The 15493-nt window shown below is 43.3% G+C and overlaps 2 pseudogenes; one reads left to right on the top strand and one right to left on the bottom strand.

Moving 5' to 3' along the window:
• Window positions 1-9639: 9639 nt before the first annotated feature.
• On the bottom strand, window positions 9640-9762 carry LOC146005906 (5S ribosomal RNA; annotated as a pseudogene).
• A 1873-nt stretch (window positions 9763-11635) lies between these two features.
• Window positions 11636-11758, top strand: LOC146006143 (5S ribosomal RNA; annotated as a pseudogene).
• Window positions 11759-15493: the final 3735 nt, after the last annotated feature.

The raw sequence follows: 15493 nt of genomic DNA, 5'->3' as shown, positions 1-15493 counted from the left end.
GGGGCACACTCCACTAGGTCAGTGGGTCCCTCATGGGCGACCGCCCATGGGGTTTCCCTCCAACAGCTCTGCCGAGCTGCTATGTTGTCAGGTCATCAAACCTTTGCCCGTTTCTATAGGTTTGATACCTTTGCGGCACCAGCTTCACAGTTTGGCTGCTGTCTTAAGGGGTTCACTGGACGCCCGTTCTCTGCCATCATAGTTCATGGTTACGTTCCTCTCAGGTAACTTTGGCGTTTTCCCTTGTCAGGGTTTATAGTTAAACACCAGGAGTTTTCAATTGGATCCCCACGCAAATGGTCGGGCTCCCATCTGCACATGCATCGGCTGATAGGGCTATCCCCTCGGGCCAGAGTTTCACTGGCGTGGTGACTTCAGTTGTCTTACCTGTTGAAGGGATGACAGTTTGAGATCCAAAATTGGGTAATTTTAATTATTGATGAAAGCCTAAGAGGGGCCAGTGAGCTGTAACCCAAGTGGTACAGTTTTGGGGCAGGTGGTCAAGCCACGAGTCTTTCCTTCCAATCAACATCCTGGAACTTCAGGCGATTTACAACTCTCTGATTCAGGCCTCCTATCTGCTCCTAAATCAGACAATTCAGGTGCAGTCTGGCAACGCTATAGCTGTCTCCACGATCCTCCTCTGGGCCGAAAAGCACGCAAGGCCCATAACGGCCATTTTCATTCCAGGCGTGGAAAACTGGGAGGCAGACTTTCTCAGTCGCCATGACCTACACCCGGGGGAGTGGAGTCTCCACCCACAGGTGTTCCAGCTGATCACGGACCAGTGGGGTTGTCCAGACATAGATCTGGTGGCGCCCCGGCTCAACAAGAAGCTGCAGCTTTACTGTGCCAGGACCAGGGACCCTCAGGTGGCAGCTGTGGATGCACTGTCGACACCTTGGTCATACCAGCTGGTATACTTATTCCCTCCAATTCCATTGCTGTCCTGAGTGCTCCGCATGATCAGTAGGGAGAGGGTGCCAGCAATTCTGATTGCCCTGGACTGGCCATGAAGGGGGTGCTATGCTGATCTTCTGGCCATGTTGGTGGACTAACCTTGGCCTCTTCTGCTGAGAAGGGATCTTCTTCACCAGGGGCCATTCGTTTATTCAGACTTACGAAAGATTGCTGGCTTGGAGGTTGAGTGGCTGATCTTAGCCAGGAAGGGTATTCCTGGAAACGTAATCCCTACCATGATTCAGGCTAGAAAGCCAGTGACATCCATACACTATCATCAGATCTGGAGGACAAATGTATCATGGTGTGAAGGGAGACATTGTTCTCCTACGATTTTCCGGCTGGGTCGGTTCCTCCGGTTTCTGCAGGCTGGAGTCAATATGGGGCTGCGTTTGGGTTCCATCAAGGTGCAGATATCAGCCTTGTCCATCTTCCTTCAGAAGCAGTTGGCTCTTACTGGAGGTTCAGAAGTTTTTACAAGGTGTTCTGCACATCCAGCCTCATTTCGTACCGCCCACGGCTCCATGGGACCAGTTGCTGGTATTGACCTTTTTGCATTCCTCCTGATTTGAGCCATTGGATTTTGTTGAGGATAAGTTCCTTATGTGGAAAGTGGTCATGCTTGTGGCATGGGCTAGACTTTTCTCCAAATTGGGGGCTTTGTCATGCAAGTCCCCCTATTTTAAGTTTTTCGAGGACAGAGCGAAGATTAGGACTCGACTGCAGTTTTTGCCGAAGGTGGTTTTGACTATTCACCTTAACTAGTCAATTGTTCCAGCTCGGTCTGGTTCCTCGGACATTCCTAAATCTTAGGATGTTGTTCGTGCTTTAAAAATTTATCTTAAAAGGATGGCTAGGACTAGGAAGTCTGACTCCCTTTTTCTGTTGTATGACGCTCATAAAAGGGGTTGTCCTGTTTCAAAGCAGTCAATTGCTCACTGGATACAATTGACTATTCAGCAAGCTTATTCTTCAGCAATTTTACCTGTTCTGAATTTTGTTAAGACCCACTCGACTAGATCTGTGTGCTCCTCCTGGGCAGCTGCCCGTGGAGTCTCGGCCATACAACTTTGCTGAGATGCTACTTGGTCTGAGAAAAACATGTTAAGTTCTATGGGTTTGATACCCTGGCCAAAGAGGATACCCATCTCACCACGTTACCTCCCGTTCTGGAAGCTTTTGGACATCCCCATAGTACTAAGTGAATCCCCAGTATCCCTTATGGATGATAGAGAAAATAGAATTTTATATACCTACCGGTAAATCCTTTTTTTGCAGTCCATAAGGGATACTGGGTGCCCTCCTCAGTGGTCTGCCATTCTGCAGGTGGAGTTGAAACTTTTCTTGCAAGTTGTTAGTTTGATGTTTTCAGTTATGAATGGTGTGTTGGTTCGTTTGTCTCACCACTTGTATCTTAAGTTTCCTTCTCTCAAGTATGTCTTCCTCTTTTGGACCCCTTCTATACCCATAGTACTAAGTGAATACTATAGGGATACTATAGACTCTGAAAAAGTATTTACTGGTAAGTATATAAAATCCTATTTTACACACACCAATTATACATGTAACATCAGTAATTAAAGTCTACAGTCAATATTTACAGAACATCCTTTAGCATTAGTCACATTAGCAGAATCTTGCCATGTTACCCCTCAGGAGAGCTTCAGGTTGGCATGCGGGCAGGACACAAAAGTCCTCAACTCCCAGTTCTGACTCTCAATCAACACTCTCTCTACTTTTCTGTGAAACTACCTATTTAATTCTAAAAGCAACGCCTCCCTTCGGAATTCTTAACTCTTCCAATGCTGGACGCGATTGTACATAAATGTAACAGGGTCTCCTATTACTGGTCCAGGGGCTGATTATATCTCCTGGTTCATCTTGTTTTGAAGCATGGAGTTTTAGGTCTTTGGACGGAATATGGTTATTGACAGTGACTAGGTGAGGGAATTCATCAGGGCAGATTTCTCTGGGGAGTGATTAATAGACCTTGGTTTAGGATTATCTAATTTTAGTGTCTTGGTATTTGGTGGCGTGTAAATGTAAGGGGATGTGTAGTTGTCAGCTATGGAGCCTGGTTCATCTCTACTCCTCCCCAGATTGTATAGATGACCTTCCCCTTGCTTTGGGGCAACAAAACTTGTCCTTTCATCCCTGTAACATGACACACGTATCAACAGATTCTAATCTATATTCTGTGGTTTTTAATCCTAGCTAGTCCACCAGCGGGTTGGGATCTTTTGATTGACCATAACTAGGTCGATAAGCATTGGGTCGCCACTACTAGGTCAACATGCAAGGTCAACATGGGTTAAAGTCAACATGGATCTAGGTCGACACTAGCATGGGCTAGGTCGACAGTCAAAAGGTCGATATGGGGTTTTTCACTCCCACCATGCCCTAGTGGATGGTAGGGCATGAAATACCGCGTCTGCACATGTCGGCTCAAAAAACAGTGAAAAACCCCATGTCGACCTTTTGACTGTCGACCTAATGTCATTTTGACCTAGATCCATGTCTGTTGACCTTGACCCAGTGGTGTCGACCCAATGATTGCCGACCTAGTTACTGTACACCTAATGACCGTATCCCCCACCAGCAACCCACCCACAGTATGTCCAGCTGTGTCACATACATCCCTCTACAGATATACAGTAATTTAAAACAGACATTCTGGAAATATACATTTGGGAGGACAGCCCCCCCCCCCCCCCCAGTGGCACACATCATCAACCTAGTGGAATAACCTGTTTGGATTATCCATATAACATCTTATTTTATCCATCCTACAGTCCTGTTATGTCCACTGCATACAGTTGTATGTGAATACAGACAGTGCGTTGTGAGTAGGGTGGCCAATCCCGGGATCGGGATCGGCGGGATCCCGGGATTTGGCCCCAAAATGTCCAGGATTTCAATCCCGGGATTGGAGTATCCAATCCCGGGATTTTGGGATTAGACTGCGCATGCGCAGTCTAATGCCGGGCAGCTTCTGAGCACCCGCTCAGAAGCTGCCTGGCTGTTCCCGACCCCGGCGTGCGGCCTGCGCAGCGTGACCTCTGACCGTCACGCTGCGCAGGCCAGCGTCCTGCTACAGAGGACCGCTCCCGGCCGACTCCTAGCCTCCCCTCCTGCTTCTGGTGCCGCCGCTACCTGCCCGGAGGCAGGCAAGCATCACCGCAGCGCCGCTGTCTGCCCCGCTCCCGCCAGCCTGTAAGTAAATCTGCACCCCCGCAGCGCTGCTCTGCCCCGCTCCCGGCTGCCACGCACCTGCCCGCCCATATAGGGGTGGACAGGGTGTGTTTTTCTTTTAGGGATGCCAATCCCGGGATCCCGAGAATCCCGGGATTGAGCATTTTTCAATCCCGGAATCCGGGATTGAAAAAATGCCCCGGGATTGGCATCCCTAGTTGTGAGGGATACCACCCTGTTATCTTCAGCATTATGCAATTCTCTACTGGAGGGCAGTAACAGGCTGGTAAAAATATGCGACGAGACGCTGGCATGGCCACGATCTGTCACAATGTTTTCAACAACCTTACTATATTAATTTCATGTAGGAAGAGAAAAGATTTTGCAAACCAACTTAAAAACATGTAAAGATCTATATGCAGTCAAGGAAAACTGTTTTGTCCACAACCATGGAAATGCAGCGGCTTCCACCAACATTGTGTACTATAGTCATGGCAACCTATAATATCAGTGCTAATATTATATATATATATATATATAGGACAAGGGGGGGGGAAAAGCAGCACTCCAGGCGTCTTGGTAATAACACACACTTTTAGGCCATCCTTACGGACAACGTTTCATTGCTTTTTAATAAGCAATTTCTTCAGGTCATGGCATCAACGATAACAAATTATATGTCCTACCTTATATCACCCTAGTGTGGATCAGCGTCTTCCGGAAGCGGGACCGCACGCCCGGCCGGTCGGCGCTGTGTGATGACGTCACTTACGTGTACGTCCTAGTTGTGCTCCCGTCACCATAACAACCAGGATACAGAAGGGCGCAGCGTTCCGTGCGCTGCTATAACAATAATAAAAACCAAAGTTGCCGTCAGTGGTGCTGCTGGACACAATAATCGTGGGCAACTATATGCATGGCGATCAGCCTAATCGAAGCATTGGGATATATTTAGCAGAGAAGGTGGTAGTAAGAAAAACTTCATTCATACAGATCGCAAACTCTCTAAAGATCAGAGTATTTAGCAGATAAGAAAAGGGGGAAACCATACATACCATAATATAAAGAAGACAGAGAAAGTAGCATAACCAATGCTGCAGCACACGGCACAGTTGGCATATTATAACCATGAATTAAAGTAGGATCTATTTAGCAGAGAAGGTACAGAATAGAAAATGCCACACATACAAGACACATACGGTTTACGCCGGTCACCCTGTGCTCTGTTGTCAGTCCATCGATAGACGTTATGGTGTTCATAGTCTAAGTCGACCTTTGAGCGTTTCTCATTTTTGAATTTTATTAAGTCACGTTTGTAAATTTGCATCTGCTGGTTCAGCTTTTCATACCATGCATTTGTCTCATCCGCCTCCAGGGTGGGTTTGTGCTTGGTTTCCAGTAGTGCAATATTTTCTTTCAGGGTGTTCATCTCTTTGGTAGACTGTTCGATAATCAATAAGATGAGATCATACGAACATCGGTTTAAAATCCCCACCTACTTCTTACAGAATGAGGGGTCATTTCTGCCGATGGTTGGGGAATTTTTGACACGCAGGCCCCTAGGGATCTTTTTAGCACGATAATAGTCGCTTACTGTTATACAGTGATAGAAATAATCTGTTTCTTTTCTTTTTAATTGCAATAGCTCCCGGAATATGTCTTCTAGAGGGGTTGCTTCCGCTTGACCCTTTAGTGTACCTGGGTACAGGATCCCCTCTATTTCAGCCTCTGAGAACGTATGGATCTTGCCATCTGTATATGGGGAACAGCTGAATTCCGGGATCTCAATGTCATCATTTCCTTCTGCCATAATGATTATAGGTACTGTCGCTTTAAATAAATGCAGAATGTGTGGACTAGTGTCCAACTTGCTAGGGGCCCTCCCGTAGCTGGTTGAGATAGAGTGCACGTGCAGTGATGGAAAAAACAGGCTAAAAAATCATGCAAAGATATAGCATGTAAAGATCGATTTAGGGGTTAACAAACCTCCTAACTGGTATGCAAAACAATGCAAAAAAATGTATACCACAGTCTATGGGTTTACCGCAGGTGAGCCTTGATAGTGGTAGCTTAAATAGCTTGCCACATATGTAGAATTTTGTGGGGGGGATCCGGCTCTCCCTGTATCAGCGTTGTTGCGCCGGGTGCCAGCTCCAATAGTAGAAATAGAGGACAAGGGGGGGGAGCAGCACTCCAGGCGTCTTGGTAATAACACACACTTTTAGGCCATCCTTACGGACAACGTTTCATTGCTTTTTAATAAGCAATTTCTTCAGGTCATGGCATCAACGATAACAAAGTATATGTCCTACCTTATATCACCCTGGTGTGGATCAGCGTCTTCCGGAAGCGGGACCGCACGCCCGGCCGGTCGGTGCTGTGTGATGACGTCACTTACGTGTACGTCCTAGTTGTGCTCCCGGACACAATAATCGTGGGCAACTATATGCATGGCGATCAGCCTAATCGAAGCAGTGGGATATATTTAGCAGAGAAGGTGGTAGTAAGAAAAACTTCATTCATACAGATCGCAAACTCTCTAAAGATCAGAGTATTTAGCAGATAAGAAAAGGGGGAAACCATACATACCATAATATAAACAAGACAGAGAAAGTAGCATAACCAATGCTGCAGCACACGGCACAGTTGGCATATTATAACCATGAATTAAAGTAGGATCTATTTAGCAGAGAAGGTACAGAATAGAAAATGCCACACATACAAGACACATATATTCGAAAGATTAGAGTATATAGCAGAGAAGAAAAGTAGGAAACCTTACACACTGATAAGAGGAATAGTCGAGAAATGTTTAGCAGATAAGAAAAGTTAGAAAAGATGTGTATCAAACTCTGTGCATATCAATATAAACTCTGTAGCACATAAGTGCTGTTATGTATCCATAGGTGCTGGTATGTATCCATGGTATTGGATAAATCAATTATGTATATGCAATACACGTATGCGAAAGGGAGGAAAAATTTAGCAGAGAAGTAATGCAGTGGTTAAACTATTCATACAGATCACAATCACTCGAGAGATAAGAGAATTTAGCAGAGAAGAATAGAATGAAACCATCCATATCATAAGGAAGAAACTTTAGCAGATAAGAATAGTTAGAAAAGAGTCAACTTTTCTTATCTGCTAAACATTTCTCGACTATTCCTCTTATCAGTGTGTAAGGTTTCCTACTTTTCTTCTCTGCTATATACTCTAATCTTTCGAATATATGTGTCTTGTATGTGTGGCATTTTCTATTCTGTACCTTCTCTGCTAAATAGATCCTACTTTAATTCATGGTTATAATATGCCAACTGTGCCGTGTGCTGCAGCATTGGTTATGCTACTTTCTCTGTCTTCTTTATATTATGGTATGTATGGTTTCCCCCTTTTCTTATCTGCTAAATACTCTTAGAGAGTTTGCGATCTTTAGAGAGTTTGCGATCTGTATGAATGAAGTTTTTCTTACTACCACCTTCTCTGCTAAATATATCCCACTGCTTTGATTAGGCTGATCGCCATGCATATAGTTGCCCACGATTATTGTGTCCAGCAGCACCACTGACGGCAACTTTGGTTTTGATTATTGTTATAGCAGCGCACGGAACGCTGCGCCCTTCTGTATCCTGGTTGTTATGGTGACGGGAGCACAACTAGGACGTACACGTAAGTGACGTCATCACACAGCGCCGACCGGGCGTGCGGTCCCGCTTCCGGAAGACGCTGATCCATACCAGGGTGATATAAGGTAGGACATATACTTTGTTATCGTTGATGCCATGACCTGAAGAAATTGCTTATTAAAAAGCAATGAAACGTTGTCCGTAAGGATGGCCTAAAAGTGTGTGTTATTACCAAGACGCCTGGAGTGCTGCTTTCCCCCCCCCCCCTTGTCCTCTATTTCTACTATTGGAGCTGGCACCCGGCGCAACAACGCTGATACAGGTAGAGCCGGATCCCCCCCACAAAATTATATATATATATATATGTAAACAAGGAATGTGTGGAGCCACCTGTGTATCCTCAGTCCAGGCACCAGGTGTAATAGGCAATGTCCCCCTTCTAATTATGGGGTGTCAGCCAATCTTCAAAGGTAAAAGTAATGGTAAGTTACTTGGGGTAAAATGTGTGTGTTCAATAAATGAAGATGCGGTGACTGATTGCTCTAAAATAGTAAATACTGAGTGTGCTGGTCAGCACTTGTTAAAAACCATTAAAAAGTTGTCTAATAGCAGTGGACCTAAAAACACGGTATATAGTTCACTATGGATAAAAACTGTCAAAAAGTACGTATAAAAAATATAAACATTTATTTAAACAAGGTAGAAGAAATTTCCTTTTAAAAAACAGACAATTAGTAATTTTTAAAAAAATATGTTCTAACCTAAAATACTCCTAAAATCAATTATAAGGTGCAAAAAGAGAGAAAATGGTAGCTTAACTTATAAAGATGAGACAGGAGGGCTATAGAGTCCCAACGCGTTTCGTCCTTCTGACTTTATCAAGGGGTGCAAGAAGACTGAGGCCAGACCTATATTTATACCAGTATAGCTCCTGTTTCTATAGTGACATCACTTTCTGTCACTCATTAGTTCTATCTTAATATCAGGGTGAAAAACAGTTAATATTTAATCTCCTATATCCTATACAGTAGGGCGCTATAATAGCAATCAAACTATATACACAGATGACATAAAAGCATAATAGATCCGCAGATAAGGGTAAATTGGATGTGTGTGCGGTACTTCCGCCACACATCCGGTGTCCGGTTAGCGCTACTGCACATGCGCCCGCGTCTGGTTCAAACAGATGCCGGCTTCCAGTGCAGGACCATTTCGCGCTAGTGCGCATGCGTCCGTCTCTTCCATGCGTCATGACGTCCGGGTTCTCTAGTGGTTAGAACGGCGTCTTGAGGCTGGGCATGGCGTCAGCTTCTCTGTATAGTTCTTATTGCGGCGGCCATTTTAATGTAGACTGCTGGTCCTTTCTAAGTGCAGGAATTGCGGTGGCCATTTTCTAAAAGATTTTTCTTATGGCAACATAGAATGGAATAGAAAAGAGCACATAAATGGACTTTTAATGACAAATTGTATTACTTATATTTAAAATACGTTTTGTTAATGTGACTAATAGACGTAATGTGGGTGACTAGAGGTGTTTCCCATATTAAATATATACCTTACGGGTATTGAGCATTTTTAAAGTGATAGGTGCACAAAGTGACTAGTGCTTTATTATTTGTTACAGATAATCGATTAATACGTATAATGAATAGTGATGTGCTTATAAATAACTAGTTCAAGGGTAGCATGATTAAATATATTTATTGGTGAATAAAGGTATCTAAAAATTGACATACAGTGTTAATGATGAATAATAGATATAAAATATAAATTAATAATTTGAATAATTGCAATATAGTTCGAAACCCTCCCTTTGATACCACAATAGTGTTTATATGTGACATTGACCAACGTTCACCGGCGTAAGCTACAGCACTGAATTTTCCCGGGAGGTCTCCCATCCCAGTACTTGTCCAGCCCAACACTGCTTAGCTTCCAAGATCGGACGAGATTGGGCGTGTACCAGTAATGTGGTTTGACTGTAGGAGCATGAACAGGTCCGATGTATAGTCGTCCAAATCAGTGGTTCATAAGGGAGGGTATTCTAAAGTGATAGTGCTTAGTGGGGTTTAGATAAGTGGTGAAAATAGTTAACGGCGAATAAAAGATAGGACCTTATAAAAACGGGGTAATTTCATAACTTTCATTAAAACCGTCTGGGTGCATGGTTTTGAGCTCGAATATCCAGAACATCTCTCTTTGCGAAAGTTTATTAGCTAGGTCGCCTCCTCTGGGGCCTAGTCTTACGTGTTCAATTGCCTTGAAAGTAAGTCCCTCTGGGTTGCGTCTGGAAGTGTTTGTAAATCGCATGGGTATCCACTTTGTTCTTAATGTTTCTGCTGTGTTCTTGTATACGTAGTTTCAGAATCCGTTTTGCTTTGCCAACATATTTTAATTGGCAAGGACATTCTAGAAGATAAATCACCGAAGATGTATTGCAGTTCGTGAAATCTTTTATTTTGTATTCTTTGCTGATATCCGAGTTCGTGAAGCTTTTCCTGTTTGGGTGTACATGCTTGCATATGTTGCATTTGCCGCACTTATATGCTCCTTTGCACTTTGGTCCCGATGGGTTCTGGTTACCTTTTGTAGTTAGAAGACTGGGTGCCAGGATGTCTTTTAGGTTTCTAGATTTCTTGAAGATCAATGCAGGTCGCTGGGGGAGAATCTCTTTGAGTATTGGATCCATTAGAAGGATATTCCAATGGTCGTTCAATGATTTCCTTATTTTTGGTTCATGTTGGCTGAAGGTAGTTATAAAAGCTGTAGAGTTGTTCTTCTCATCTTTTGTTTTATACTGTAGGAGTTCCTCTCTGTTCGTGTTCTGAATTCTGGATGTGGCTTGTTGTAGAATGTTTTGGGGGTACTCTTTCTCTTCAAACCTTTTCTTATATACTTCTAATTGTTTTTCACACTCATCCTCTTTGCTGCAGTTCCTCTTTATCCTGTGGAACTGGGAGTAAGGTATATTCTCTTTCCACTTACGTTGGTGGTTGCTTTTAAAGTGTAAATAACTGTTGGTGTCCACTGTTTTTACAAAGTTTAGTGTGTTTATTGACTTATTTTCCCCTTGTAGTGTTAGGTCCAGAAATTCGATTTGATTTTTATTGAAGTTTGATGTGAATTTCAGATTCAACTGGTTCCCTCCTATGTATTTAAAAAATTCATTAAACGTTTCTTCCGTACCTTCCCAAATGATTAAAATGTCATCTATATAACGTTTATAAAATTTGACATTATTTTTAAAAACGTGATTAGTATGGATAAAACGTCTCTCCCAGCTTCCCATAAAAAGATTCGCAAAGCTAGGGGCAAAGGTCGTCCCCATTGCGGTCCCGCATTTTTTGTAAAAAGAACTGGTCTAAAAATGTAAAATAGTTGTGACTTAAGATGAATTTCATTGCATCACATATGAATGTTTTCAAGAAATTCTTTGCACGCATTTATTCCCATCTCATGTTCAATACATGTGTAAAGGGACTGGACATCAATGGTTGCCCAGTTGAAGGAGTTGTCCCATTCAAGAGTTTTTAAAAGGTTTAAAACTGTGGTGGTGTCCTTTAAAAATGCTGGGAGGTCTCTTACATATTTACTCAGGAATATGTCCACATACTCAGAGAGTCCGGATGTAAGGGAGTCGATTCCTGCCACAATGGGGCGACCGGGTGGGTTGTCTAGAGTCTTATGTATCTTGGGCAGGAAATAAAAAATGGGGGTGATGGGGTTGGTCTTCATCAGGAACTGGTACTCTTCTTTAGTAATAGTATTGCTCCGAAGGCCCTGTAGGAGTAAATTGCGTAGTTTGTCGGTATAAGTTTCCGTGGGGTCCTTCTTGAGTGCCGTATAGGACCTGTTCACGCTCCTACAGTCAAACCACATTACTGGTACACGCCCAATCTCGTCCGATCTTGGAAGCTAAGCAGTGTTGGGCTGGACAAGTACCGGGATGGGAGACCTCCTGGGAAAATTCAGTGCTGTAGCTTACGCCGGTGAACGTTGGTCAATGTCACATATAAACACTATTGTGGTATCAAAGGGAGGGTTTCGAACTATATTGCAATTATTAAAATTATTAATTTATATTTTATATCTATTATTCATCATTAACACTGTATGTCAAGTTTTAGATACCTTTATTCACCAATAAATATATTTAATCATGCTACCCTTGAACTAGTTATTTATAAGCACATCACTATTCATTATACGTATTAATCGATTATCTGTAACAAATAATAAAGCACTAGTCACTTTGTGCACTTATCACTTTGTGCACCTATCACTTTAAAAACGCTCAATACCCGTAAGGTATATATTTAATATGGGAAACACCTCTAGTCACCCACATTACGTCTATTAGTCACATTAACAAAACGTATTTTAAATATAAGTAATACAATTTGTCATTAAAAGTCCATTTATGTGCTCTTTTCTATTCCATTCTATGTTGCCATAAGAAAAATCTTTTAGAAAATGGCCACCGCAATTCCTGCACTTAGAAAGGACCAGCAGTCTACATTAAAATGGCCGCCGCAATAAGAAATATACAGAGAAGCTGGCGCCATGCCCAGCCTCAAGACGCCGTTCTAACCACTAGAGAACCCGGACGTCATGACGCATGGAAGAGACGGACGCATGCGCACTAGCGCGAAATGGTCCTGCGCTGGAAGCCGACATCTGTTTGAACCAGACGCGGGCGCATGCGCAGTAGCGCTAACCGGACACCGGATGTGTGGCGGAAGTACCGCACACACATCCAATTTACCCTTATCTGCGGATCTATTATGCTTTTATGTCATCTGTGTATATAGTTTGATTGCTATTATAGCGCCCTACTGTATAGGATATAGGAGATTAAATATTAACTGTTTTTCACCCTGATATTAAGATAGAACTAATGAGTGACAGAAAGTGATGTCACTATAGAAACAGGAGCTATACTGGTATAAATATAGGTCTGGCCTCAGTCTACTTGCACCCCTTGATAAAGTCAGAAGGACGAAACGCGTTGGGACTCTATAGCCCTCCTGTCTCATCTTTATAAGTTAAGCTACCATTTTCTCTCTTTTTGCACCTTATAATTGATTTTAGGAGTATTTTAGGTTAGAACATATTTTTTTAAAAATTACTAATTGTCTGTTTTTTAAAAGGAAATTTCTTCTACCTTGTTTAAATAAATGTTTATATTTTTTATACGTACTTTTTGACAGTTTTTATCCATAGTGAACTATATACCGTGTTTTTAGGTCCACTGCTATTAGACAACTTTTTAATGGTTTTTAACAAGTGCTGACCAGCACACTCAGTATTTACTATTTTAGAGCAATCAGTCGCCGCATCTTCATTTATTGAACACACATACATATATATATATATATATATACATACACACATATACACATATACACACACACACACACACACACACACACACACACACACACATACATACATACATACATATAGTATATATGTTCTGTGTGTCTTAATTGAACACCCCTATTCTTGGGTTGCTATTGTTGGGTGAGAGTGCAGGTTTTCCCTTTTTGTATATATATATATATATATATATATATATATATATATATATATATATATATATATATATATATATATATAATACTCACGCTGCCTGGTCAAGCAGCTACAGCAGCACCCGGGATTCAGTAGAAATCAAACAGCAGGGTTAACAGCAACGTTTCGATTTTATTATTAAAATCGTCATCAGGCATAAATATACAAGACAACAGCTTACCTTATATCCCCAAACCTAAGTGAGCGTTCACCTGCGTTTCCCGCGTCTGGGGACGCTCTCCGTGCAGCGTGCGTCATGTCCGCGTCATCAAGCCCCGCACCACAGACGTGAGGCGTCCCGTCAGTCACCCTGGAAACCGGCCCTTAGAGACGACGTCATCCCACGTGTAGTAGGACACCCAATGGATGTCAGTCCTACACATGAACGTCAACTCAGAGTCCGTCACCATGGCAACCCGATAGACGCCCGCATCCATCGCTAAAGGGATCAATGCACGCAAATAGAATAACACAGTGCCGGGCGTACCTACAATCCCAAGTGGGCAGCAAGTGAAAGCTAAACAACATAAAAAATGGCTGAAGTGACGGGGAATATAAGTTTACAATATAAATGACACATAATGTACTGTATGTAAATACAATGCCCGTGTCACACGTAGCCGCGACGGAGCGCGGCGGGTACAGTACTCACCCGTCCGCGCCTGTCGCCGGCTAGCGTGTGCAGGTCCCAGGCTGCGGCGTGCGGGTAGGGGCAGCTCCAGGTAGGGATGGCAGCAGGGGAGCGTCGGGTAGCGGCGTCCTTGCAGATAGCAGCGCCGGGAGGCCGGCGTCGCCATCTTGGTTGAGGGCAGGAGACAGATTGGCCCAGAGTGGAGGTTCCCTCCTCTTACTACGCTGACAGCCAATGGCAGCCGCCCCCTGGGGATATAGGGGATCTGCCTAGGCTGTTCAGTGTCAGTGCAATGAGTCTTTGGAGTCATTCACAACTCCTAGCTGATTCCTGGATCTTTCCCTCCTGACTCTGGTGCCTTGCTCCCTGCATCTTTCTACAAGGAAGTTTTCTCCTGACACCAATGCTGCAAGTCCTACCTAGTGCTTGTTCCTGCTTGTGTCCCAGAATTACCCTGCTCAGCTTTCCGCTGTCCTCCTTCATTCAACTCATTCATTCCATCATCTTTCAGTCATCCGGATCCATTTCTTCTATCATCAAATCAACCTCTTTCCGGATCTTCCTCTATGTACTCTGGCTCGTCAAGTATATGTTTCCAGATTTACCTGCCCGTTATTAGTATTGTGCTGGACTCTATTTAAGTTATCCAACTGTCACTTAAAGAAGTATTTGAGTGAAGTTTATCATTTATGAAATCCGTTATTAAACCGGCACGTTTCAATCCTACTCCTCCTGGTCCGTCTCCAGTTCCTGTGCACCACACGACTCCATCCAGCCCTTTAGCCGTGACAGCCCGTCATCCAGAGCATGTAGACGCCAACATCAAGTAGGCAATAGACTACCATAGCAAGACATATATCACTACAAAAATAATAAAACATTCATAAACCAACACAATAAGGGATAAATGTCATATGAAGCCTTTATAGAAAGGCATGTAGACCAAGATGGTCATTAAGGCCATAGGGGGACATAGTCCTCAGTCTATGGATCCACCTTGACTCACAACGAAGGAGGGCCAATGACCTATCACCCCCACGTAGTTTTTGTGGAATGTGATCAATAATAATATATTGAAGATTGGCTATATTGTGACCAGCCTGTGCAAAATGCCTTGCAACAGGCTGGTCACTGGATCCAGATAGCAGAGCTGCCCGAATAGCAGCACGATGTCCTGCCATCCTGTCACGTAAAGTGCGATCAGACTTTCCTACATAGTGTAGTCCGCATGGACAAGAAATTAAATATACAATGTATCTGGTGGTACATGTCAGCCTGTATCAATACAATATCTCTTCCCGCTGAAAGGATGTCTAAAGCTTTCTCCTGGGGTCATGTTTCTACAAGTGGTGCAGTTGAGGCATCTGTAGCATCCATTACGTCTTCCCAAGAAGCCTGAAGTAGGGGGCCTACTTGGTGAAGGCGTAATGTCAGTCCTAACCACCCAATCGCGTACATTCTTGCCACGTGTGTAGCATGGCATAATGGCTGTATTGGACAGTCCCAGATCTTT

Source organism: Crinia signifera, chromosome 5 (genome assembly GCF_055691185.1).
Source record: "Crinia signifera chromosome 5, ASM5569118v1, whole genome shotgun sequence".
NCBI classification, from domain to species: Eukaryota; Metazoa; Chordata; class Amphibia; order Anura; family Myobatrachidae; genus Crinia; species Crinia signifera.
This window is presented reverse-complemented; position numbering and strand designations above follow the sequence as displayed.